This window comes from Hylobates moloch, unplaced genomic scaffold, assembly GCF_009828535.3.
Source record: "Hylobates moloch isolate HMO894 unplaced genomic scaffold, HMol_V3 SCAFFOLD_6, whole genome shotgun sequence".
Lineage (NCBI taxonomy): Eukaryota > Metazoa > Chordata > Mammalia > Primates > Hylobatidae > Hylobates > Hylobates moloch.
Window position 1 is genome coordinate 17,823,998 of NW_026652281.1, and position 27,787 is coordinate 17,851,784.

Here is a 27,787-nt window from a genome sequence, read left to right on the forward strand (position 1 = left end):
TGTCTTATTGCAAGGATCACATTATGCTTTCTCTGGTTTTGGGACAAATGATCATTGTTGTGGTTGAAGAGAAACAAAATACAACTAATAAGAAATTGTTTGAGTTTAGATAAAAATAGTATTTGTAACTCCCAAAAACAATGGCACATGAATATCCCAACTAGTTTCATAAGTTATAACGAGCAGTAATCATTTAAACTTCTAAATTTCAAGCAACTTCATTTTAGTGTATTTATTCATTTGTTCAATTGGCATTTATTAAAATGTTTCCAGATGGGTTATTCCTCCCTTATTCTTCCTTGGGACCAGATAACTTCTCTATAGTAGCACTTCACACACATTTTTGAAAAAGAATGCTTTTCCATGGCTATTTTTCATAGTTGTCATGTAGGCGCCTTAGGTCTACATTTAAGGAATATCTGTCTAGATTGGGCTTGGTATTGAAAATATAAAAAATACCTATCGCAGGGTCATTTCCATAGAAAACTTTTCAGTTGACAAGATGAGACAAGAGTGTACATTAATGTACTCATTTAGAACCAGAAACACTTGTAATAGTCTATAGAGTATGTTACTACTTCACTAGAAATTTCAAACTATTTGGAAAAAATATGTTAATCATACTGCAGGCAAGGACTGAATGTCTCATGCAATCTTGTAAAATGCCTCATTCATAGTAAATGCTCAGGGAGTCATTGCTGAACATAATGATACAATTTAATAAACATACAGAAGGCTTCTGAGGGCAGGGACCATATTATACTCATACGTACATCCTTTGCAACTCGCACTATGCCTTGCATCTAGTTAGGCAGTCAGTATACCTGGGAGTTCTCAGGAGTGTTAACTTACTCAACTCCAAGGTGTTTTAGCTTTATAAATAATTCATTACTTTAAGAAAAATTCCTGGATTATAATCCTAAAATCAAAAGCTCTGCTCTGAGGTCTAGAAACTGTAGTGCTGAATTTAAAACAGTAACAGAAAAACTAAATAGGGAGGTTATAGTCTAAGCTGATATTAAAATAAGATCTGGTAAAATAAAATTATAGCTGAATAAGGGTACCCAGAATTCTAGCAGATCAAACACTGTTCCCGTGAATTATAGATGCTCTTGTCTGTAAAATGATCCCATGAATCTGCTCGGCTACTGTGCTAAACCTGGTCTTTCACTGAAAAAAATGGGCCTCCTTATACAGGAAAAAATAGAAGGATTATAAGGAAATAAGCACAAAGACAGGAACTTATTTTTCCCTTCTAACAACCAGAGGATTTGTGGATGCTTAACATAAACTACTGAAATGTTCAGTGGGTAATGTCTCTTGAAGAATTATTCTCTACAGTTCATTAGTTTTGGCAGCATTCTCTTCTCTGTTTAAGTTCAAGATAGGCTGGTGTGGAAGGAGTGGTGATATTGAGGAATGTTTAAAAAAATTCTTCCTCAAATTGCAAAATAACAGGAAAAACGTATTTCATAGATACATGTAAGTGACTAAAAATGTGCTGATGTGTTAACACAAAAAAATCCTAAAATAAAATAAATGTGTTATATTCTTCATCTTACCATGGAGCCAAGATCATATAAAATTTGGTATTTATAAATCATGACACTGAAAGAAGAATCAACTGTCCTTACTGATTTAATTTGCTTTATTTTCTGGCACTTACTGGTGGAGATACAGATGAGCTGGTAACACAGTGTTGTAGGACTTTCTCCTTTGTTCAGCTAAAAGCCGGGTTCTTGTCACACAGCCATGAGAGATTAGGCTTGCTGACACTTTGAAGGGTGAGAAAAATGGAATTTATTGAGCAAAAAGGAAAAAAAGGGAAACGGGGTCCTCTCAGCAGGGAGAGAGTCCTGCTAGTATAGGCTTCCTGCATCACAAATTGAATTCCAGTTTCCATCCCAGAGCAGGAGAGACCAGGCTCCTCCCCTCTGCAAATGGTGCGAACTTCCCGAGGCTCCAACCTGGTACGCATTCCTCTCAGTGTACAGGCAGGTTGGAGGTTCTCCAGTGACCCTTTTATACTTGGCTGTCTCAACAGCATGATTCTATAGGCTGGCATTTGGGACCTCTTGATTTGTGCCACTGATTTTGTATGATTTTATATAGTTTGCCCCATTAAATTTCTAAAAGTCTAGTCTCTCAGTATTAATACTTTCAGGGTGTGAATACTCTGGGATAAATGGGATGGAGCCATTTATGTTTGGTGAAAAGAAAGAAAGTAGGAACTTTGGATACTTGGACTATGCAATCAATTATAAGTTCCTAATGATATTAATTCTGACCTCATTCTTTCCTTGCTTCTCTTTTCTTCCTTTCTTTTTGATAGCGTCACACTCTGTCATCTAGGCTGGAGTGCAGCAATGTGATCATAGTTCACTGCAACCTCCAAATCCTGGGCTCAAGTGATCCTCTTGCCTCAAGCCTCTTGAGTAGCTGGGACTACAGGTGTTCACCATGTAGTTTCGCTGTGTTGCCCAGGCTGGTCTCAAATTCCTGTACTCGAGTGATGCTCCTGCTTTGGCCTCCCAAAGTGCTGGGATTACATGTATGAGCCACTGTGCCCAACCATTTTGTTCGTTTTCCATCACATGAGGCTCTCTCCTTCATTCTGAAGCAAATGTAATGATGATATTGTTTAATGAATAAGCTTTGTGTATATATATCCTGTATAATAACTATTATATACAGCAATGCCATTGACTCTTTTTTATAATCATCTCAATATACATATATATTTTATTATACTTTAAGTTCTGGGGTACATGTGCAGAACGTGCAATTTTGTTACATAGGTATACACGTGCCATGGTGGTTTGCTGCACCCATCAACCCGTCACCTACATTAGGTATTTCTTCTAATGTTATCCCTCCCCTATCCCTCCATCCCCTGACAGGCCCCAGTGTGCGATGTTCCCCTCCCTATGTCCATGTGTTCTCATTGTTCAACTCCCACTTAGAAGTGAGAACATGCAGTGTTTGGTTTTCTGTTCCTGTGGTAGCTTGCTGAGAATGATGGTTTCCAGCTTCATCCATGTCCCTGCAAAGGACATGAACTCATCCTTTTTATGGCTGCATAGTATTCCATGGTGTATATGTGCCACATTTTCTTTATCCAGTCTATCACTGATGGACATTTGGGTTGGTTCCAAGTCTTTGCTATTGTGAATAGTGCCGCAATAAACATACATGTGCATGTGTCTTTATAGCAGCATGATTTATAGTCCTTTGGGTATATACCCAGTAGTGGGTAATCTTTTGGGTATACTACCCAGTAGTAGTGGTTCTTTGAAACCAATGAGAACGAAGATACAACTTACCAGAATCTCTGGGACACATTTAAAGTGGTGTGTAGAGGGAAATTTATAGCACTAAATGCCTACAAGAGAAAGCAGGAAAGATCTAAAATTGACACCCTAACATCAAAATTAAAAGAACTAGAGAAGCAACAGCAAACAAATTCTTCTCAATATTTTTATCCATTTAAAAATCCACAGCTTGCCTTAATTTAAAAATATATTGCATGGAGAAATTTTTACAACATAAGGGGTATAGAACTCATAGGGTATAACTGTTATTGCAAGTGGACTCAAATCCATATAAGTAACAAAGATTGATAGCAGTTTGAATAAATAGTATACCATAAAATAGGAAATATAAAGTATTATCCAAATGCATGTGAATTTATTTTAATAAGATACAAATAATTTTAAACATAACTTCTGGTCATTATATATTTTGTTATTTATGCACATTCAAAGTACAACTTTTCTATCATGTGGAAGCTTGAAGAACATTTTTTATGTTAAAAGGATTTATCATACTCTGAAATGCAATATACCATGGGGTAGGGTAGGTTTGTCAGAAATAAATATGCATTCTTGCTACCATTCCCACCTCCCACACCCATAGCAGATGTTGCTTCTTTTTCTGGTAAGCTCAGACTCAGCTTCAGAATCCTTTTCTATACATGCTCCAGGTGGCCATTATCAATTGATTGACGATGGCATTAAAATCCAAAGTTTTTGCATGTTGGTTCAAGGTTTCATAACCTCTTAAGGCTCAAGCCCAACACCTGAGATCTTAACGATGTACCTATAAACTCAGAACCCAAAGCAAAATAGATAAATTTTTAAAGCACACAGATTTCTCTTTCCTTAAAAATTTAAAAACCACGTGGAAGAATTTACAATAAAAGGAAGCAAATTTGACATAGTTTTACTTTTTCTATCCAACTTGGAACTATTAGTTCACTTGCCGCTCAACCTGGACTCAATTAACTGATATTTACTTGATAATTTTCAACAACTACAAAGTCAGCATGTTGACCTGAAGTAGGAAGACATGGCACATGTATACATATGTAACAAACCTGCACATTGTGCACATGTACCCTAAAACTTAAAGTATAATAATAAAAAAAATTTGAAATAATACAATTTTGAAAAAAAAAGTAACATTGAATGTTTTCTATTTGTCAGAGAGCTACATGTTAAAACGTTTTATCTTTTTCCCTCACAACAACTTTTTTAGGGAGGAATAATAAATCTCAATTTTACTGTTGAGGAAATTGAGACCCTTGAAGATTAACTTACTTGCTTAAGTTGTGCAGTCTTTAACTGGCAGAGCCAAAATCCAAACAAATTTATAACTGCCTGGAAGGACCATGGTTGTTTTATGAAACTTTAAAGGTTTTATTTGTCCATTTGCTTGCACTTTGTATGTTTCCTAAATTGAGTTAGCAGATTCTGGCTAAAGTAGATCTCTAGATTAGAACATCTGAATTGGTCCTACCAGTTCCTTCAGATCTTATCAGAAGGCAAGAAATTAAACTCTCCATTGTTGTAAAAAGTAATAATAATAAAAAAACATAATGCCAGGTAAAATAAAAATAATGCTCAACATAGGGCATTTTCTTTTCAAAGATTGTTTGACTATTTTTGCTTTATATACTTCTATTTAAAGCTTAGAATTATCATGTATAGGCCGGGCGCGGTGGCTCATGCTTGTAATCCCAGTACTTTGGGAGGCCGAGGCAGGCAGATCACAAGGTCAGGAGATCGAGACCACGGTGAAACCCCGTCTCTGCTAAAAATACAAAAAATTAGCCAGGCGTGGTGGCGGGCGCCTGTAGTCCCAGCTACTCGGAGAGGCTGAGGCAGGAGAATGGCGTGAACCCGGGAGGCGGAGCTTGCAGTGAGCCGAGACTGCGCCACTGCACTCCAGCCTGGGCGACAGAGCGAGACTCCGTCTCAAAAAAAAAAAAAAAAAAAAAAAAAAAAGAAGAATTATCATGTATACAAAATTACCACCTAGGAGAATTGACACATTTACCATGTTGAAGTTTCTGATACATGGTCATTCACAGTCTTCTATCTATTTAGGTCTTCACTGATTTCTCTCAGTAATATTTTATGTTTTTTTATGCAAAGAGTTTGTATATTTGTTGCTAAATTTATCTCTAGATATTTAAACCTTTTAATGCTATTAAAGTATTTCTTTTACATTTTTATTTTCTAATTGTTTTTAATTGTTCAAAAACTAATGTTTTTATATCAGCTTTGTATCCAGCATGCTTGCTGAGTTCACTTATTAATTTCAGATTGTAAATTCTATTTAGATTTTCTACATAGGGAATCCTATAACTTGTGAATTATGACATGGTTACTTCTTTTCAAACCCTTCTGTTTCATTTTTTTTTCTGGTACATGTCATAACTTAGGACCTCTAGTACTTAAAAAATTTTATTATAGCTTGACAATTTATAATTATATATTTATAGGGCACAAAGTGATATGATTTGTGGACACAATGTGGAATAATTAAGATAACATATCAATTTCCTCAAATGCTTATCTTTTTTGTGATGAGAACATTTGAAATGTACTGTCTTAGCAATTTTGAAATGTACAATAAAATATTATTAACTATATTCACCATGCTGTGCAATAGATCTCAGAAAAACTCACTTATTCCTCCACCAAAACTTTATACCCATTGACTAACATCTCCCCATCAATCCCAACCCTGTAACTACCATTCTACATTGCTTTTAATATCCAATGTTTTAAATTCCACATTCAAGTGAAAACATGTAGCATTTGTCTCTTTGTGCCTGGCTTATTTCATCTGGAAAAATCTTCCTTAGTTCCATCCATGTTGTCACAAATAAAAGAGAATTTTCCATCTTTTTAAGACTTTCAGGCTTTATCCATTTATCTGATGATGGGCACTTAGGTGGCTATTGTGAATAATGCTGTAATGAACATGAGAGTGCAGACATCTCTTTGACATACTGATTTTAAATCTTTTGGTAGATACCCAGAAGTGGGATTGCTGGATCATATGATAATTCTATTTTTAACTTTTTGCAGAACCTCCATACAGTTTTCCACAATGGCTGTCCTAATTTACATTCCCACCAATAGTGTACAGGGTTCCCATTTCTCCACATCCTCACCAACACTTATCATTCATATTTTTGATAACAGCCATTCTGACAGGTGTGAAGTGATATCTTATTATGGTTTTAATTTGCATTCCCTAGTGATTAGTGACATTGATAATTTTTTCATGTATCTGTTGGTCATTTATATGTTTTCTTTTGAAAAATGTCTACTCAGGTCTTATACCCATTTTTTAAATTGGGTTGTCTTCTTGCTATTGAGCTGAGTTCCTTATATATTTTGGATATTAACACATTACCAGATGTATGGATTGTAAGTATTTTCTCCCAAACTATATGTTGTCTCTTCACACAGTTAATTGTTTCCTTTTCTGTGAAGAACCTTTTTAGTTTGATATAATCCCATTTGTCTATTTTTGCTATTGTCTGAGCTTTTGGGGTCACATAAAAAGAAATCATTGCCAAGACTAATGTATAGTTTTTCCCCTGTTTTCTTATGTTTCAAGGCTTATGTTTAAGTCTTTAATCCATTTTGAATTGATTTTTTTTTGGTAAATGGTATGAGATGTGTCCAATTTCATTCTTTTGCTTGTGGATATCCCGTCTTCCCACTACCATTTCTTGGAGAGACTATCCTTTTACATTGTGTATTATTGGCAGCTTTGTTGAAAATCAATGTACTATAGATGTATAGCTTTTTTCTGGGCTCTCTGTTCTGTTCCATTGGGGGATATGTCTATTTTTATGCAAGAATCATGCTGTTTTAATTATCACAGTTTTGTGGCATAGTTTGAAATCAGGTAGTGTGAGGATGCCATGCTTTGTTCTTTTTGCTCATGATTGCCTTGTTGTTTTTGTGGTTTCATTTAAATTTTAGAATTTTGTTTTATTTCTATGAAATACAACATTGGGATTTTGACAGATATTGCATTAAGTCTGCAGGTCATTTTGGGTAGTAGGAACATTTTAAGGATATTAATTCTTCCAATCCATGAACACAAAGTATCTTTCCATTGATTTGTGTCTTCAGATTTTTCATGAATATTTAATATTTTTCAATGTACAAATCTTTCATCTCCTTGGTTAAGTTTATTTCTAAGTATCTTGTGTTTTTTGGTAGCTATTGTAAATGGGATTATTTTCTTGACATCTTTTTAGATAGTTTGTTGTTAGTATTCAGAAAAGCTACTGATTTGTGTGTGTTGATCTTGTATTCTGCAACTTTACTGTATTTGTTTATTAGTTCTAACAATTCTTTGGTGGACTCGTTAGAGTTTTCTATATACAAGATCATGTTGTCAGCAGTGACAATTTCACTTCTTCCTTTTCCATTTGGATGCCTTTTATTTATGTCTGTAGCCTAATTGCTCTGGTAAGGGCTTCCAATACCATGTTGAAAAGAAGTGATAAAAGTGAGCATCCTTGTCTTGTTCCAGATTTTAAAGAAAAGACTTTCACTATTTTTATTTTATTTTATTTTATTTTATTTTATTTTATTTTATTTTATTTTATTATTATTATACTTTAAGTTTTAGGGTACATGTGCACAATGTGCAGGTTTGTTACATATGTATACATGTGCCATGTTGGTGTGCTGCACCCATTAACTCGTCATTTAGCATTAGGTATATCTCCTAATGCTATCCCTCCCCCCTCCCCTCAACCCATAACAGTCCCCGGTGTGTGATGTTCCCCTTTCTGTGTCCATGTGTTCTCATTGTTCAGTTCCCACCTATGAGTGAGAACATGTGCTGTTTTTTTTTTTTTGTCCTTGCGATAGTTTACTGAGAATGATGATTTCCAGTTTCATCCATGTCCCTACAAAGGACATGAACTCATCATTTTTTATGGCTGCATAGTATTCCATGGTGTATATGTGCCACATTTTCTTAATCCAGTCTATCGTTGTTGGACATTTGGGTTGGTTCCAAGTCTTTGCTATTGTGAATAGTGCCACAGTAAACATATGTGTGCATGTGTCTTTATAGCAGCATGATTTATAGTCCTTTGGGCATATACCCAGTAATGGGATGGCTGAGTCAAACGGTATTTCTAGTTCTAGATCCCTGAGGAATCGCCACACTGACTTCCACAATGGTTGAACTAGTTGACAGTCCCACCAACAGTGTAAAAGTGTTCCTATTTCTCCACGTCCTCTCCAGCACCTGTTGTTTCCTGGCTTTTTAATGATTGCCATTCTAACTGGTGTGAGATGGTATCTCATTGTGGTTTTGATTTGCATTTCTCTGATGGCCAGTGATGATGAGCATTTTTTCATGTGTTTTTTGGCTGCATAAATGTCTTCTTTTGAGAAGTGTCTGTTCATGTCCTTTGCCCACTTTTTGATGGGGTTGTTTGTTTTTTTCTTGTAAATTTGTTTGGGTTCATTGTAGATTCTGGATATTAGCCCTTTGTCAGATGAGTAGGTTGTGAAAATTTTCTCCCATTTTGTAGGTTGCCTGTTCACTCTGATGGTAGTTTCTTTTGCTGTGCAGAAGCTCTTTAGTTTAATTAGATCCCATTTGTCAATTTGGGCTTTTGTTGCCATTGCTTTTGGTGTTTTAGACATGAAGTCCTTGCCCATGCCTATGTCCTGAATGGTAATGTCTAGGTTTTCTTCTAGGGTTTTTATGGTTTTAGGTCTAACATATAAGTCTTTAATCCATCTTGAATTAATTTTTGTATAAGGTGGAAGGAAGGGATCCAGCTTCAGCTTTCTCCATATGGCTAGCCAGTTCTCCCAGCACCATTTATTAAATAGGGAATCCTTTCCCCATTGCTTGTTTTTGTCAGGTTTGTCAAAGATCAGATAGTTGTAGATATGTGGCATTATTTCTGAGGGCTCTGTTCTGTTCCATTGATCTATATCTCTGTTGTGGTACCAGTACCATGCTGTTTTGGTTACTGTAGCCTTGTAGTATAGTTTGAAGTCAGGTAGCGTGATGCCTCCAGCTTTGTTCTTTTGGCTTAGGATTGACTTGGTGATGTGGGCTCTTTTTTGGTTCCATATGAACTTTAAAGTAGTTTTTTCCAATTCTGTGAAGAAAGTCATTGGTAGTTTGATGGAGATGGCATTGAATCTATAAATTACCTTGAGCAGTATGGCCATTTTCACGATATTGATTCTTCCTATCCATGAGCATGGAATGTTCTTCCATTTGTTTGTATCCTCTTTTATTGCATTGAGCAGCGGTTTGTAATTCTCCTTGAAGAGGTGCTTCACATCCCTTGTAAGTTGGATTCCTAGGTATTTTATTCTCTTTGAAGCAATTGTGAATGGGAGTTCACTCATGATTTGGCTCTCTGTTTGTCTGTGATTGGTGTATAAGAATGCTTGTGATTTTTGCACATTGATTTTGTCTCCTGAGACATTGCTGAAGTTGCTTATCAGCTTAAGGAGATTTTGGGCTGTGACAGTGGGGTTTTTTAGATATACAATCATGTCATCTGCAAACAGGGACAATTTGACTTTCTCTTTTCCTAATTGAATACCCTTTATTTCCTTCTCCTGCCTAATTGCCCTGGCCAGAACTTCCAACACTATGTTGAATAGGAGTGGTGAGAGAGGGCATCGCTGTCTTCTGCCAGTTTTCAAAAGGAATGCTTCCAGTTTTTGCCCATTCAGTATGATATTGGCTGTGGGTTTGTCATAGATAGGTCTTATTATTTTGAGATATGTCCTATCAATACCTAATTTATTGACAGTTTTTTAGCATGACGGGTTGTTGAATTTTTTCAAAGGCCTTTTCTGCATCTATTGTGATAATCATGTGGTTTTTGTCTTTAGTTTTGTTTATATGCTGGATTACATTTATTGATTTTCGTATGTTGAACCAGCCTTGCATCCCAGGGATGAAGCCCATTTGATCATGGTGGATCAAATCAATATTTGCAGCATCTCTAGTGATGTCTTTTTTTTTATTCCCGATACTGGTAATTTGTATGTTCTCTTGCTTTCTTTTAAACAATAATAATGTACCAGTAATTTATCAATTATTAGTCTTTTCCAAAACCTGTGGCTTTGCTGATTTTTTTCTGTTTACATTTATTTTCCATTTTATTAATTTCTGCTCTTATCATTATTTCCTTTGTTTTAATTACTTTTAGTAATAGTCACATTTTATTTCAAACTCCTTGAGATGGCTACTTAAATCAATGTTTTTAAGGCTTTTTCTCCTTATATATTTGGTGGTATAATTTTTTTTTCTTGTAAGCAGAAGACCCACAAAGTAATATGACATGTTTTTCTCATCATTCAGTTCATAGTATTTTATAATTGTTATTATAGTTTATCTTTTGACTTAATGATAGTTTAGAAGTGTGTTCCAGAAGTATTTTGAAGTATGTTTGCAGACGTATTTAGAAGATTTTTAGGGGTTTTTTTTGTTATTAATTAAAGTTTAATTTCATGGTGGTCAGAAGAATACTTTAAATTATTTCAACTATTTAAAATTATTATGACCTTTTCCCTATGGTCCAGCACGTTGTCAATAATGGTAAGCTTTTAAAATGCAGTTGAAAAGAATGTGTATTCTGTTATTGTCAATGTAGTGTTTCATACATGTTAATTAGGTCAAGTTTGTTAATCCCATTATTCAGACTGATTTTATCTTCACAGATTTTTTTTTTTGTTCTGTTGCTTTGTGAGAGAATTGTGTTAAAATTTTCTATTAAGTGTGTGTATTTGTCCATTTTTGCTTTTAGTTCTGTGAAATTTTACTATGGTATAATTTGCTTCACATGTTTTGAAATTTAGAATTGTTTTGTCTTCCTGGTATTTTGATCTTTTCGTCATTTTGACATGTTGTTTTTAGGCTCTAGAAATGTCTTTTGCTTCTGTATTTTTAGAAGTGCTGCAAGAGCTTTTTTTTTTAAGTTAGTGTTTGTGTTGCAATATCTCTGCCTTCTTTAGTTTTCAGCTTTTTTGTTCATGTTTTAAAGTAACACAATTGTTTCTAGTGTGGTCTGAAAATCTGTGTCTTTTAATCAAAACACTTAGATCATTTACAATTGAGGCAATTACTGGTATTTTTGGGCATATGTCTACTGTCCAACAGTTTGATTTCTGTCTGTTCCACTTTTATGTGTTCTTCTTTTTCACTCTTTATGAACTTTGCTTTTATTACATATTATTTTTATTTCCATTCCCCCCACCCCATTATGCATTCTCTTACTACTTTCTTTTGCTTTGATTTTATTCTTTTTCTTTTTTTACATTAGAGGTTACAAGATGAATCCTTAACTTTATTTAGAGTTTAATGTAAATGAATACTTTTATCACTTCCTAGATAATGCTAAAACCTCAAATCCTTCTATCACCATTTACCTGTACTGACTTTTAAAATTACTTTCTTGGGCCTGGGCATGCTGGCTCATGCCTGTAATCCCAGCACTTTTGGAGGCTAAGGAGGGCGGATCACCTGAGGTCAGGAGTTTGAGACCAGCCTGGCCAACATGGTGAAACGCTGTCTCTACTAAAAATACAAAATTATCTGGGCATGGTGGTGCACACTGCAATCCTAATCACTCAGGAGGCAGAGTTAGGAGAATTGTTTGAACCTGGAAGGCAGAGGTTACAATGAGCCGAGATCATGCCACTATACTCCAACCTGGGTGACGGCGTGAGACTCTGTCTCAAAAACAAAAAAATTATGATCTTGAATTTTAGTTGTATACATACTTTAAATATCACCAAAAGTATTACTATTTTGTATGATCAGTATTCATTAAGATTTATGCATATTTTTGCCTCTTCTGTTTGTCATTCTTTTCTATAATTTAACATTTTATATTGAATCAGGACCATTTTCTGTTATTCTTCTGCTGAAAAAACTCCCTTCAGTATTTTTAAAGTGCATTTATACTCTTATCTTGACAAATTCTCTTTTTTGCTGTCAGGAAATGTCTTTATGTTGCCTTCCCTTTTAAAGGATATTATTGTGGCAGTTTATTCTCTTTCAGTACTGTAGAGAAATCATGCCACTATCCTGTAGCTTCCATCATTTCTGTTGAAGAAAATATGTCTTTTATTCAGTGGCTGATTTGAATAGTGACTATTTCTGGTGTTTGGTAGTTTCATTATGATGTTCCTAAGTGCATTTTCTTGTTGTTGTTATATGATCTTATGTGTGAGATCATACTGATTCTTCAATCTGTAACTTGACATCTATTACCAGTTTAGGAAAAATCACAGCCTGTATCTCTTCATACATGCTTTTGCAGCATTCTCTCTCTTTCTCCCATCTAGATTCCAGTTTATGAGAATTAAAAGTTTGTATTATGTTCCATATGTCTTTCTTGCTTGATTTTTTTATCAGTTTTAAATTTTATGCTTCAGTTTTTATATTTTCTACTGACCTATCTTCCAGATTGCAGAGTCTCTTCAGTTGAGTTCTGTCTTCTGTTAAACTTGTTAAATTGATTTTTAAAATTTTAGTTATTAAATTTTTCTGCTCTGCAATTTCCATTAGAAACTCTTTATCATGTCATTTTTTTTGAATAAATTGATAATCACAATTATCTTAAAGTCAATGACAAATAACTTAAATATTTGGGTTAACTGTGTATCTAGTTCTATTATCATTTTTTTTCTTAGTCTTCTTGAATTTTAGAGGCTCTGGATGATTTTTTTTATCGCACTGAGAAGATTCTTCCAACTTCTGCTGGTAGCAGAGGGATAGGTTATCTCAACTCAGTGAGAACGTGAGCCAACTTAATTTTTTTTTTTGCAATTTTTGTATGAAATTCTTTTTTCTTCTTTGACTCCTAGGATGAAGCCCTTCAATATTCCAACTAAGAGCCTAAGGTATTTTCCAGGCACCTTTTTCTAAGTAAGCCCTGAACTGCAATTTTTATCTCCAATACCCTGAGAATGTCAAAACCTCCATTGTAGTTTTTAGCTATTTATTCTTTCTGGTTGATAGCCATAGTAGTACGTTTTCATGCTGCTGATAAAGACATACTGAAACTGGGAACAAAAAGAGGTTTAATTGGACTTAAAGTTTCACATGGCTGGGGGAGGCCTCAGGATCATGGCAGGAGGTGAAAGGCACTTCTTACCTGGCAGCAGGAAGAGAAAAATGAGGAATAAGCAAGAGCAGGAACCCCTAATAAACCCATCAGATCTTGTGAGACTTATTCTCACAATTCTTATTGTCATGAGAATAGCACAGGAAAGACCAGCCCCCATGATTCAATTAATTCCCCTGGGTCCCTCCCACAACATGTGGGAATTCTGGGAGATACAATTCAAGTTGAGATTAGGGTGGGGACACAGCCAAACCGTATCATTCTGCCCCTGACCCCTCCAAATCTGATGTACTCACATTGCAAAACCAATCATGCCTTCCTAACAGTGAAAAGTCTTAACTCATTTCAGCATTAACCCAAAAGTCCACAGTCCAAAGTCTCCTCCAAGACAAGGAATGTCCCTTCTGCCTATGAGCCTGTAAAATCAAAAGTAAGCTAGTTACTTCTTAGGTGCAATAAGGGTACAGGTATTTGGTAAATACAGCCATCCTGAATGGGAGAAATTGGCCAAAAGAAAGGAGTTACAGGGCCCATGCAAGTCCAAAATCCAGTGGGGCAGTCAAATTTTAAGGCTCCAAAATGATTTCCTTGACTCCAGATCTCACATCTGGGTCATGCTGATGCAAGAAGTGGGTTCCCCATGGTCTTGGGTAGCTCCACCCTTGTGGTTTTGCAGGGTACAGCCTCCCTGATGGCTGCTTTCATGGGCTGGCCTTGAGTGTCTGTGGCTTTTCCAGGCACAAGGTTCAAGTTGTTGGTTGATCCACCATTCTGGGGTCTGGAGGATGGTGGCCCTCTTCTCACAGCTCCATTAGGTAGTGCACCAGTAGGGACTCTGTGTGGGGGCTCCGACCTCACATTTCCTTTCTGCAGTGCTCTAGCAGAAGTTCTCCATGAGGGCCTTGCCCTTGCAGCAAACTTTTGCCTGGGCATCCAGGCATTTCCATACACCTTCTGACATCTAGGCAGAGGTTCCCAAACCTCAATTCTTCTCTTCTTTCTTTTTTTTTTTTTTTTTTTTTGAGACGGAGTCTCGCTCTGTCACCCAGGCTGGAGTGCAGTGGCGTGATCTTGGCTCAATGCAAGCTCCACCTCCCGGGTTCACGCCATTCTCCTGCCTCAGCCTCTCTGAGTAGCTGGGACTACAGGCGCCCGCCACCACACCCGGCTAAGTTTTTGTATTTTTAGTAGAGACGGGGTTTCACCATGGTCTCGATCTCCTGACCTCATGATCCGCCTGCCTCGGCCTCCCAAAGTGCTGGGATTACAAGCGTGAGCCACCGTGCCCGGCCCCCAAACCTCAGTTCTTGACTTCTGTGCACCTCCAGGCTCAGTACCATGTGGAAGCTGCCAAAGCTTGGGGGTTTTCACCCTCTGAAGCCACAGCCCGAGCTCTATGTCGGCCCCTTTCAGCCATGGCTGGAGCTGCTGGGACACAGAGCACCATGTCCCTAGGCTGCACACAGCATGGAACCCTGTGCCTGGCCCATGAAACCACTTTTTCCTCCTGGGCCTCCAGGCCTGTGATGGGAGGGGCTGCTGTGAAGTTCTCTGACATGGCCTGGAGACATTTTCCCCATGGTCTTGGGGATTAATATTAGGCTCCTTGCTACTTATGCAAACTTCTGCAGCTGGCTTGAATTTTTCCTCAAAAAATGAGTTTTTCTTTTCTACTGCATTGTCAGGCTGCAAATTTTTTGAACTTTTATGCTCTGTTTCCCTTTTAAAATGGAATACTTTTAATAGCACCCAAGTCACCTTTTGAATGCTTTGCTACTTAGAAATTTCTTCCTCCAGATACCCTAAATTATCTCTTTTAACTTCAAAGTTCCACAGATCCCTAGGGCAGGGGCAAAATGCTGACAGTCTCTGCTAAAACATAACAAGAGTCACCTTTGTTGTAGTTTCCAACAAGTTCCTCATCTCCATTGGAGACCACCTGTGCTTGGACCTTATTATTTATATCACGATCAGCATTTTTGTCAAAGTCATTCAGCACGTCTCTAGGAGGTTCCAAACTTTCCCACATTTTCCCGTCTTCTTCTGAGCCCTCCAAATAATTCCAACCTCTGCCTGTTACCCAGTTCCAAAGTCACTTCCACATTTTTAGGTATCTTTTCAGTTCCACCTCACTCTACTGGTACTAATTTACTGTATTAGTCCATTTTCATGCTGCTGATAAAGACATACCCGAGACTGGGAATAAAAAGAAGTTTAATTTGATTTACAGTTCCACATGGTTGGGGAGGCCTCAGAATCATGGCGGGAGGTGAAAAGCACTTCTTACATCATGGCAGCAAGAGAAAAATGAGGAAGAAACAAAAGCAGAAACCCCTGATAAACCCAACAGATCTCGTGAGACTTATTCACTATCATGAGAATAGCACAGGAAAAGCCAGCCCCCATGATTCAGTTACTTCCCCCGGTCCCTCCCATAACATGTGGAAGTTCTGGGAGATACAATTCAGGTTGAGATTTGAGGGGAGACACAGCCAAACCTTATCAATAGCCTTTTGTATTACATAGCCTAATCAGCATATACGTTGAGTGATAACTGGTGTTCAGAATTGGTTATAATTTTCTGTGTTTTCCTTGTTTCTGGTGTTCCTTATTTCCTCACATCCTGGCTTCCTTAGCAGCCCCAAATCTTAAATCCTTTGTCTGTATCCCTATGAATTTTCTTAAAACTCGAATAACTTCTTTGCTGCTTTTTGTTTTCTAAGTCTGATGCATGTTTCTGAGAATTGGCAAATGCTCTGAGAGAAAAAGTGGCATGAAGAAAATTATGTTTATATCAGTTTGCTTCTCCTCTTTCTGCAATGTAGACCCTCAAGTCCTGGTTGATTCATTATCTCTCTGATTGTTTCAAATAGAGTTTCTTTTTGTATTTTGTACAGTTTTTCTAATTGTTCTTAATGGAAGCATTGGTCTCCTGCAAGCCACTCTGTCAAGCAAAAAGCAGATGTTTTTGTAGTTGCATTTTCTTTTATATATATGATTGTTAACCATTGAGTTGTGAAGATTTATTTGTTGCTTAACACTCTGGACCGTAGAACTCGTAAATGTTCTTCTGGGAGTAAGAGCCAATAATACTTTATGGAACTAACCCTATAATGGCAGATTTTCCTGTCTAAGAGTGCCCTTATGGAGGCAAGAAGGGGCAAAAGGAAGGCAAATGTTACCTCATGATATAGGCAAGAAGGGGCAAAAGGAAGGCAAATGTTACCTCATCATATAGGCAAAAAGGGGAAAGTTTGCTTTTGCAACCTCCTGTCTTTACCTTCTATGCTGCTGTTTCTCCAAACTAAGTAACCCAGTGTCATCTTCTCCAAATTTGCCTTCCAGGACATGGCCCTAGTTTTGCTTCTGAGAACATATGTTAACATTTTGATTTATGTAGAGTGTCTTCCAAAATATACCAGTTACGTCAGTTACAGTGTGAAGGAGGACTCCTGTAGTTAGGCAGTGTGATCCTATTCTGGAGCAAAGTGCCTTGCTTAGATCATCCACCAGCACAGTGTTCCATGCTCCATACTATGCTCCTTTAGGTATCTCTTTCCTTTTTCTCCCCATGTTGCTGTCTGTCTTTTGCCTCTTGTTTGCAGATGACTCAAAATTTAACTTCTATAGCTAACATATAATGTAAACTTAATAGTTTAGTGTTTTGCTCTTGTCAATTTACTTTTCATTTTTAGAGTTCCACTGATTATTAAAAAGTTTCCAAGGAATGTCTTTCACATTTTCAGTATTTTTTCTGCACACTTATGGGAAAAAATAGAGGAGTTAGTTTGAATTTGGATGGTGAATATGTAATCATGTTGGCAATCAATCACATCACATATGTCTAACAATTAGCAAGAAGATGGGTAAATTAAGTGTTTCATAGTTCAGCAAATTTTATTTATTTCTCTTAGGTTCTTGAATGATCCAAGCCCCATATTCAGTTGTATTTGAATTTAGGAATTTTCAAGTATGTATGATAATATTTAGATTAAGTCATATTTGTATTGTATTGGGCATAATAAAATATCTTTATTTTTAATATTTTGCAGCAAATTTTTCAATGTTTGTGATATATTAAATTATTCCAGTCAAATTTTGAACCACTTGTTCTTCTATATCCCGATACTTAATTATTCAGTGTCAGAAATTCAATTTAATTACTGTACAAGGTAAAATTGAATTGCATACCTCATGAAGAGCCTATTATGAATGTCTTATTGTATTGAAAAAAATGAATAACCTTGTAATAAATTTTGATGGCTTCCATGAAGAATCGTTTAGAATGATTTAAAAAAAAACAGTTGCATACCACATGCATACTTTATCTGGCTATTTATATGAATGACAAAGGAGAAAAAGCAGTGTCATCAGAAGGATATAGGCACATGTCTTCTGGTTAAATTGGAAATATTATGGGCCTTAATGTGATAACATGGGAAGGTGTTGAATATCAGGAGAAAGAGTGCTGAGGTCTACCCCCCATTTCAGAATGCCGGTTTTCTGCAGAAATGGAATGGGGAGATACACCCTTTGATGCATACTCTTATAAAAATGTTTTAAATGATAAAATAATAGATTCAGAATATTACTTATCAGATGATGAATGTGGCATGTGATTTATTACATATAACATAAAGAATTATCATAGCACAGTAAGTTGTTGAAAGGTGAAGTATAATGAAGGTCAAGAAATAGACCTTTGCCCACCACTCCAGAAGCTTTCCACTTTGCCTATCCCTTATTTCTTTCATAAAGGCGACTGCTATTCTGATAATCTTTTTTATGATAATGATTTTCTTACGTTCCTTTAAATATTTTTCCTCAAACCTGTATCTCTGAACACTGTAATTTAATTTTGCCTATTTAGTAAAAGTATTTTAGAAGCCTTTCTCAATATATGTTTCCGTACATCTCTTTTTTGTGCCCTTGCTCTTTATTCACAGAATTACCCAGGTTCTTTGACCTGTAGAGATCTGAATTTTGCTAATTACATTGATGTATCCTTTTTGTGGGAGTATTAATTACTTCCTTGGTAGCTGTTAGGCAATTTGCAAGTGCTGTGAACCTTGAGCTAATAAGAGAGGCCATTCATCATTCATTGGTGTCTGCACATGTCCTTTCTAAGCTGATGAACACCTTTTTGCACCATCATGAAAAAGGAGCTTGTGTGCTTCAGATGGGGAGTTTGTGCAAAGCTTTTCAGTAATGCTGTTGAGAGATAATTATAAATAAATATGCTTAATTCAGTTTTAGGGTTAAAAGATGAAGATATGTATGTTTATGTACATGGGCTTGATTTTCTGACTCTCTAACTGATTGTCTCACTGTATTAGCTAGAGAGAAAAGAGGAGGTAGACCAACAGAGTGAATTAATATCTCTTAGCACAGCATTTTCCCAAAATGTGTGTTGGAGAACACTAATGGCCCTTATATGTTAATGCATCGTCCTTCCATAAAACACTTCTGCATTTAAATAAGCTGAGAAAATGCTAAGCCAGAGTGCTCATGAGCATATTAAAAATTACTGAAAAGTCTTGCATTAAATAAAATTGTTTAATTTTGGTTATTTTTTCCCAAATCTCTTTGACCAGAGAAGGTTTTTGTTGTTGTTATTGTTGTTGTTTCCATTGATTATTTGACGCTACCTTGTAATACATGTTTACTGTGGATACAATTGGAAAATTCTGATCAGGATTGCATTGAATCTGTGATAAAGTGGGGTAGTGTAACCATTCGAATAATATTAAGTCTTCTGGTCCATGAGTATGGGATGTCTTTCTATTTATTTAGATCTTCTTTAATTTCTTTCAACAAAAGTTTGTACTTTTTAGAGTATAAATTTTGTACTTCTTTAATTAAATTTATGCCTACATATTCAATTCTTTTTGATGCTATTGTAAACAGAATTTTCTTAATTTTTTGATTATAAATAATGTATGAAATTACAGTAGACATTTTTATGCTAATCTTTTGTAGTGCAACCTAGTTGAACTTGTTTATTAGCTGTAATAATTCTTAGAAGATTACTTAGGATTTTTTATATACAAGATTCAGGTCATCTGCTTATAGAATATTATTTATTCCTTTCCAACCTGGATGCCATTCATTTTATTTTCTTGCCTAATTGCCTTGACTTTAGTGTAATGTAGAGTAGAAGTGGTAAAGTAGACATCCTTGTCTTATTTCTGATCATAGAGGAAGAACATTCAGTCTTCACTATTAAGTATAATACTAGCTGGGATATGTCCAATATAGTCATGGTATATAGTCCTTTTTATATGTTTCTGCATTTGGTTGCTAGATTTTTGTGGAGGAGATTTGCCCCTATGTTCTCAAGAGATATTTGTTTGTAGTTTTGTTTTCTTGTCATGTCTTTGTCTGGTTTGGGTCATTACAGGACCAATGAATGAGTTGGGAAGTATTTCCTCCATTTTTATTTTTTGTGAATAATTAGTATTCTTTAACTATTTGGCAGAATTCACCAGTGAGGTCACCTGGGCTTGGGCTTTCCTTTGTGGGTAGTTTTTTGTTTACTAATTTAATTTTTTTATTTGTTGTAGAACCATTCAGATGATCTATTTTTTCTTGAGTCAATTTTGATAGTTTTTGTCTTTCTAGGAATTTTTCCATTTCATCTAATTTATGGGCAAACATTTTTCATAGCATTCATTTATAATCATTTTTATATCTGAAAGGTTGGTAATAATGTCCTTTATTATCTTCCTGATTTTAGTAATTTAAGCCTTATCTCTTGGTCAGTCTAGCTAATGATTTATCAGTTTAGTTAATCTTTTCAAATAAGCAATTCTTGGTTTTGTTAAAATTTTCTATTTTTTAAAAATTGCTGTATAATAGGCTGGGGGTTTTTAAAAATTGCTATTTCTTTTATCTATGTATAATCTTTATTATTCTGCCATTTGAGGTATAGTTTGCACCCCAGTGGCCAGCGTCTTAAGGTGGCATGTTATGCTATTGATTTGAAATCTTTATTATTTTTTAATAATAAGTACATTTGCAACTGAAAATTACAGACATTTGCAACTGAAATTTTCTCTCTAAGCACTGATTTAGAGCTGCATCCCATAAATTTTGGTATTCTGTGTTTTCATTTTCATTCATCTCAAAGTATTATTTCTTCTCTGACCCATTATTTAAGAGTGTATAGTTTAATTTTTATGCATTTCTACTATTGTTCCCTAATTTTATTCCATTGAGGTTGGATAATATTATTGAGATTTGTTTTAAGGGTTAGCATGTGATATATTTTGGATAATGTTCCATGTGCATTTGAAAAGAATGTATATTCTGTTGTTACTGAGTGGAATGGTCTATAGATGTCTGTTAGGTTCAGTTGGTTTATAGTGTTGTTGAAGTCTTCATTTCCTTGTTTATCTTCTGTGATTTTTTTTCTATACATCCTTTAAAGTGAAATATTGAAGTCTCCAACTAGAACTGTTGAATTGCTTCTTTCTCTCTACATTTCTGTAAGTTTTTGCTTCATGTATTTTGGTGCTCAGTTATTAGGTACATATCTGTTTATAGTTGTTATATCTTCCTGATGTACTTACTCTTTATCATTATGATATATCTGTCTTTGTATCTAGTAACTTTTTTTTGTTTTAAAATCTATTTCCTCTAATATTAGTATAGCCACTCTAACTTTGTTATGGTTTCTGTTTGCATGATATATCTTTTTCCATCCTTTTAATCTGTTTGTATCTTTGAATTCATAGTGTGCATCTTGTGTAGGAGTTCAGTGAGAGTGGTGGGAGAAATAATAAGAGAAAATTCTAGGAAAAACGCAAACCTTCTTGGAAGGCCGGAAGGTTTTGCAAAAGCTTTAGGAAAGGGTTATGGCTGAAGACAGCCTGCTCCTTTACCTTGAGCTAATAATGAAAAGCAAATAAGAAGGGAATGTAGAGGAGTTTATCTAAATAGCTTGTTTACTCATGTTGTCCTAAGATTGATCTTTTATCATTCACGTGCAGGACTGCTCTCTCCAGGGAGGGTGACCATGTTAATTATCCACAAGTGTGTTGACTCAAAGCCTTTGTTATTAAATATGTGCTAAATAAATGCCCATAGAACCAGCTGATCGGGGCTGCGGCTGCTGACTCTTTACAGCACCCTCCTCAGTGTCTGTGGGTGGCCCGGTCTCGTAGCCTGCTTGTTCACTGGATAACTGTGTCTGAATGCATTTGTTCATCCATCATTTGGCCAGGGTCTGCGGGTTGGACCCAGCAATCTTTGACACAGCACACAGTTGGATCTTGCTATTTTTAATACAGTTAATGATCTTTTTGCTTTCTGATTGGATTGTTTAACCTATGCACATGAATGTTCTTATTGATAAAGCTGGGTTTGTGTTTGCAATTTTACTTTTTGTTTTCTATATAGCTCATGTCTTTTTTGTTTATTCCTGCTTTACTGCTTTCTATTAATATTTTAAAATGTAACATTTTAATTTCTTTAGTAATTTTCCATAATGTTTTTTTCTTTTACTGAGATGGAGTATTTCTCTGCTGCCCAGGCTGTTGTGCAGTGGTGCAATCTCAGCTCACTGCAACCTCTGCCTCCCTGGTTCAAGCAATTTTCCTGCCTCAGCCTCCTGAGTAGCTGGGACTACAGGCCTGTGCCACCATGCCTGGCTAATTTTTTATTTTTAGTAGAGATGAAGGTGTCACCATGTTGGCTAGGCTGGTCTTGAACTCCTGACCTCAAGTGATCTGCCTGCCTTGGCCTTCCAAAGTGCTAGAATTACAGATGTGAGTTACCACACCCAGCCAATTCTCTTCAAAATATTTTTTAATTTTTTTCTCATTTGTTGCTGTAGGGCTTACCATATATATCTGAACTTGCCAGAATTGACTTCAGATTTACATTAATTTAATTCCAGTGTGATATAGAAATATTAATTCTATGTACTTCTATTTTATTTTCCCCCTTTTGTGCTATCATTATCATAAATAATGCATCTATATGTTTCAAACCCAACAATACATTGTTACAATTTTTGCTTTGTATAATTTTATGTATTTTGAGGAAGCTGAGAGAAGATAGGAAAGCAAGTATGTATTTATGATATTTGTTGTATTAATTATCATATTTACCTCTTTTGGTTTTCTTCATTTGTTCCTGTGGTTTTAAGTTATTATCTGGTATCATTTCCTTAGTCCAATTAAGCTTTTGTCCCATCTTCTTTTTGTTGTTATTGGCAAATATATAATATTTCTACACATTATAGGCCCAACAATACAACTATATACATGTTGTTGAACAAAATTGCTTTTAAAATCAGGAGATGCAAGAACAGCTATGTAGTTACATTTACTGTTTTTTTTCTGTGTGTTTGACTTACTGTTTGGGGGTAATTTGCTTTCAGCGTGAAAAACTTCCTTTAGTACTTCTTGTAAGGCAAGAACACAATGTCTTGTGACTGCTAACAACGCAAATTCTCTGTTTCTATTGTTCTAGAATGTCTTTTTATTTTGCCTTATTTTTGAAATGTACATTTACTGGATTTATGATTCTTGGTCGATAGTTTTGTTTCTTTGAACACTTTAAATGTTACTCTCAGAAAAATGTTCATTTTTGTGATAAGTCAGCTACTAATTTTATTGGAGTCCCATTGTAAGTGATAAATCATTTTTTTCTCTCGATGCTTTCAAGGTTTTCTTCTTGTCTTTGGCTTTCTACATTTTACTATGAATTGTCTGTGTTGATCTCTTTGTGTTAATTTTACTTGAATTTCATTGAACTTTTTGAATATGTAAATTAATGCTTTTCATTATATTTGGGACATTTCTAGCCAATTCTTCTTCAAGTATTTTTTTCTTTTTTCTCTCTCTTCTCTCTTATGATACCCAGTTATGTATACATTGATGAGTTCAATGGTAAGCATTTTTCTTAGGCTCTGTTTATTTTTCTTCATTTTCTTTCCTCTCTGTTTTTTGGATTATATAATCTTTACTAATCTATCTTGAAGTTTGCTAATTCTTTCTTCTACCAGTTGAAGTCTACTATTGAGTCCCTGTAGTGAATTTTTCATTTCAGTTTTTGTATTTTTCATCGCCAAAATTTCCATTTGGTTCTTTTTATAATTTCTGTCTCTATATTGACATTATCTATTTGGTCAGGCATTGTCTTCATATATTTCTTTACTTTTTTAATCTTGACTTCCTTTAGGTCTCTGAACACATTTGTAATGGCTACTTTGAAGTCTTTGTCAATTAAATCTGTCATTGCGTTGCTCTCATAGACAGTTTCCATTGCTTGCTATTTTCCCTGTGTAGTGGTCACATTTTCCTGTTTCTTTGCATGTATCATAATTTTTGTTGAAAATTGGACATTTTTGATAATATATTGTAGCAACTCTGTTTGGTTGCTACTGGTCCACTTCTTTCTTCTGTGAAGGTTGTTACTGTTGTTTACTTGTTTATTTGTTTAGTGACTGGTTGGATTATTTGAGTCTATTTCCCCTCTGCAAGATGAAGACTCTGATCTTGCTCCTCACAGTGTTATGGTAGGGCTCTCTTTGACTGCCTCTTCTGATCATACCCACCTGTTAGCCCCCACAATTGCTGGTTGATTGCTCTACTGTCTTTAACAATGTCCTGGAATATGAACTACTCCACAGACTGATCTAGTTGTATTCTGGCTCCTTTTCAGGGATAGTGTTTGAAGCCCCTTCTAACTCTGGGAAAGCTTTTCTTAGCTTTCTCTTTTCTCGGGTCCCTCAGTAAATTAGCTGGCCTATAGGTTAGTTTCTATCTATAATGAAGCTACCAGCCTGCTCTTCATTGCTTTCTACCAAAACCACTGTTTTAGATAGCACCCTTAGGATTGAACTTGTTCATATTCTAAAATAAAGTCAGTTCCTTTGTGGAGAGCTTCAGAGCTCTCTAGTTTATGGCCTTCTTCTCCCCCGGGCAAAATCTCTGGGCCATGACTCTGGATCTGGAGTTGGGGGCAGTGGCATGCTTTTCTCTGAGCAACACTCCTGATTTAGTCACTGGGCACTAGATGGTAATTTGTTACAGAGCAATAAAAAAACAAATACAAGTCCTCTTTTAAATGTTTGCTTGTGACATCAAAATATGTAGCCAGGCTTTTAATGAAAAACATTACAATGACTTAGATCATTTTGGAAAATATTTGACCTATATGATTATTTCTTTTTCTTAGGTTTGTTCCATCATTCCAAAGATATGAGAAGAACCATGGTTGAGCTAGTTGTCAAGACTGTGTTTCCTTATTGCTTAGTTTTGCAGTGTTTTGCCTGTGGCTATTTACTAGAAGCTTTCAAAATCTTCTAGTAATATTTTCTATTTATTAAATAATGACATTAGAAAGGGGTAACTGTATGCCAAATTGGTTCTTATTTTATCAAAGACTGACATCTTCATTCCCATAGTTATATTTTGTATGGTTTCACCTTTTTCCACTCACCTATTAAGCCCTTACCTACAATTACTTATATTAGAGAAAACAAAAATAAAAATGTCTTTCTAAATAGCATTTAAGGCAATTCTAAGGTGGATATTGGAAAGCTTGGATGTGGATACAAATTCTTAGTACTGACAAAGAAAAAAGAAAGATTATGTGCTTTGGCTATTCACAATAGCAAAGAGTTGGAACCAACCCAAATGTCCAACAACGATAGACTGGATTAAGAAAATGTGGCGCATATACACCATGGAATACTATGCAGCCATAAAAAATGATGTGTTCATGTCTTTTGTAGGGACATGGATGAAACTGGAAAACATCATTCTCAGTAAACTATCGCAAGGACAAAAAACCAAACACTGCATGTTCTCACTCATAGGTGGGAATTGAACAATGAGAACTTATGGACACAGGAAGGGGAACATCACACTCGGGACTGTTGTGGGGTTGGGGGAGGGGGGAGGGACAGCATTAGGAGATATACCTAATGCTAAATGATGAGTTAATGGGTGCAGGAAATCAACATGGCACATGGATACATATGTAACAAACCTGCACATTGTGCACATGTACCCTAAAACCTAAAGTATAAAAAAAAAAAAAAAAAGAAAGATTATGTGCTTTGGAAAAAAACATTCAAAACATTTTGGCACCATATCCTTTAGCTTTGACATTTAATCTGTGCTCTTCTGTTCAGAATCCATTGGCAAATTAGCAATTTCATAACATTGTATTTTTAATATAAAGAAATGTTCACTTTGGTTTTAATTCATTTTGTGTGTTAAAGGAAAACAATTTTTCATTAATGAATAAAGGAGTTCAAAGGAATCAGATTTGTTTTGCCCTAATGTCCTCTTCTCTTCAAGCCCGTGAGCTTCTGAAGATACAAGCTCAAACAAATCACTACAATTGGCAAAAATGGTATGTTTAGATTAGTCAGGATGAATGTATTTTTTTTTGGAAATTTATAATAATGCTGTGAAGATGAAGAGTCTTCTCCATCTGTTATGTAGTTGCTCATGAGAAAAGCTAGCAAGTGGAGTGGCCAGGCATTTATAGTTCATATGTGGATGTCTGCTCATCCTTCTTTCCTATTTCATTTTTTTGCCAAGTAGTAAAAGTGGCAAAAAATCTTCCAAAATCTAGAGTGTCCCAATGTGTGGTGCAGCATGATGACAGCTGCTCAGAAAATTTTTTGAGAGGTAGAAAAAAATGCTCTAAGAATGGTGCCAGATTGTCAGCACAAGAATTTGAGTCAACCGATTGAATGCTAAGGAATATCCTGTTTGAGAGTTTGTTCCTAAAGCTTCAACGATTGTTTGAGCTGTAGTTACATGTATGAAAACATGTGAAGACATTTAGAAGGCATGTTTCACACTCTGTCATTGTTAGGATCCCAAAATAAGTTGCTGGCCTAAGTACATGTAATTCTCTCATTAGAAAAATGGCAACCCAAGAGATCCTGTGACACAGCCTTTCTCGCAAAGGAAAAAAAAAGATACAGCAGTTCTTAAAGCGTGGTATCTGGTAATATATTATATCTTAGTCAGAAATTAAGCTGCACTATAGAAAGCTAATGGGGCAGAACAAAATCTTTAAAAAACAAGTCCCCTTTTGTTATAGAGCTTTTAACATCTCACTCTGCCTTCTTCCTAGTTTGTAGTACATTAGTGGAGACAAAGAACTATGCCTCTGTAGTGATCTATGAAGTAAATAGGTCAGTTAGTCTGGACTAAATTCAATACTATTTGCAACAGGTAAAGTTCTTTGCCAGTCTGTCCATGTGACCACAGATTTCCCTGTACTCCTTCAGCCAGGAGGAATTATTATTAGTGCAATAGCACAGAGCACATCAAGTCATTTGGAAATCAATAGTATTGTAATATGGGCCCAAAATAAAATTAGATAGATGAATCTCAATTTTCAACTTTATTGAGGTGTAATTGACAATAAGATTTATGTACATTTAAGGGCTACAACTTAAAGTTTTGATATACATATACATTGAGAAATAATCACTACAATCAAGCTAACTCACATAGTTCTTTCTTTCTTTCCTTTTTGTGGTGAGAACATTTAAGATCTACCCTCTCAGGAAATTTCAAGTATACAATACATTATTGTTAACTGTAGACACCATGCTGTATGTTGGATCTGCAGAACTTACTCATGGAAACTATACACTTTGACCAACATTTTCTTAGATAAATGTGAGTACTTAAATGTTAACATTTGTTACACTCAAAGATTAAATTAGAGATAGAATGATGCCAGTGAATTTAGAAAGACAAAGCTCACAAAATTCTTCATTTACATGATAATTCTTCAAATTTATGGGGCACAGTCTGATGTTCTGATACATATATATATGTTATATAATGATAAAATCAGAGTATTTCGTATCCATCACCTTATGCATTTATCATTTCTTTGTGGTGAGGGCATCCAAAAGCCTCTCTTCTAACTGTGTTTGCATTTATCTAATTGTCATTTTGTTATTGATATGTAAGTTAATTACGTGTGACCAGAGAATCTGTTCTATATTTTACCATGTCTTTGATGTGTTTTGAGACTTGCATTATGGCCTAGAAAAAAAAAAAATTATTATTGTGTTGAGAATGTTTGAAAAGGTTTATTCTCTAATTGGTCTTTACAATATTTTGTATATGTCCATTACAGTAGATTTGTTAATTCTGTAATTTAAAGATTTTTGTATCTTTAATTATTTTGTTTGCTCTAGCTGTCACTTTTTTATCTTTGACCAAGGTGGCCTCCAGGTTCCCCTCAGCTTGAGTAAACTTTACAGGCCTCTTCCTGACTCTGGGCCCCTAATTTCCCTATTCCTGGAGTATTTATTTTAAAAATCTTGTAAGTTCTTTATGAGGCCCTTTTGAGATA

At 35.5% G+C, this 27,787-nt stretch overlaps 1 long non-coding RNA gene across 1 annotated transcript in view; it reads left to right on the forward strand.

The window, feature by feature from the left end:
• The window catches only part of LOC131383820 (uncharacterized), a 137,199-nt gene that overhangs the window by 55,364 nt on the left and 54,048 nt on the right, over nt 1-27,787 (forward strand). The gene's annotated exons all lie outside the window — the stretch shown is intronic.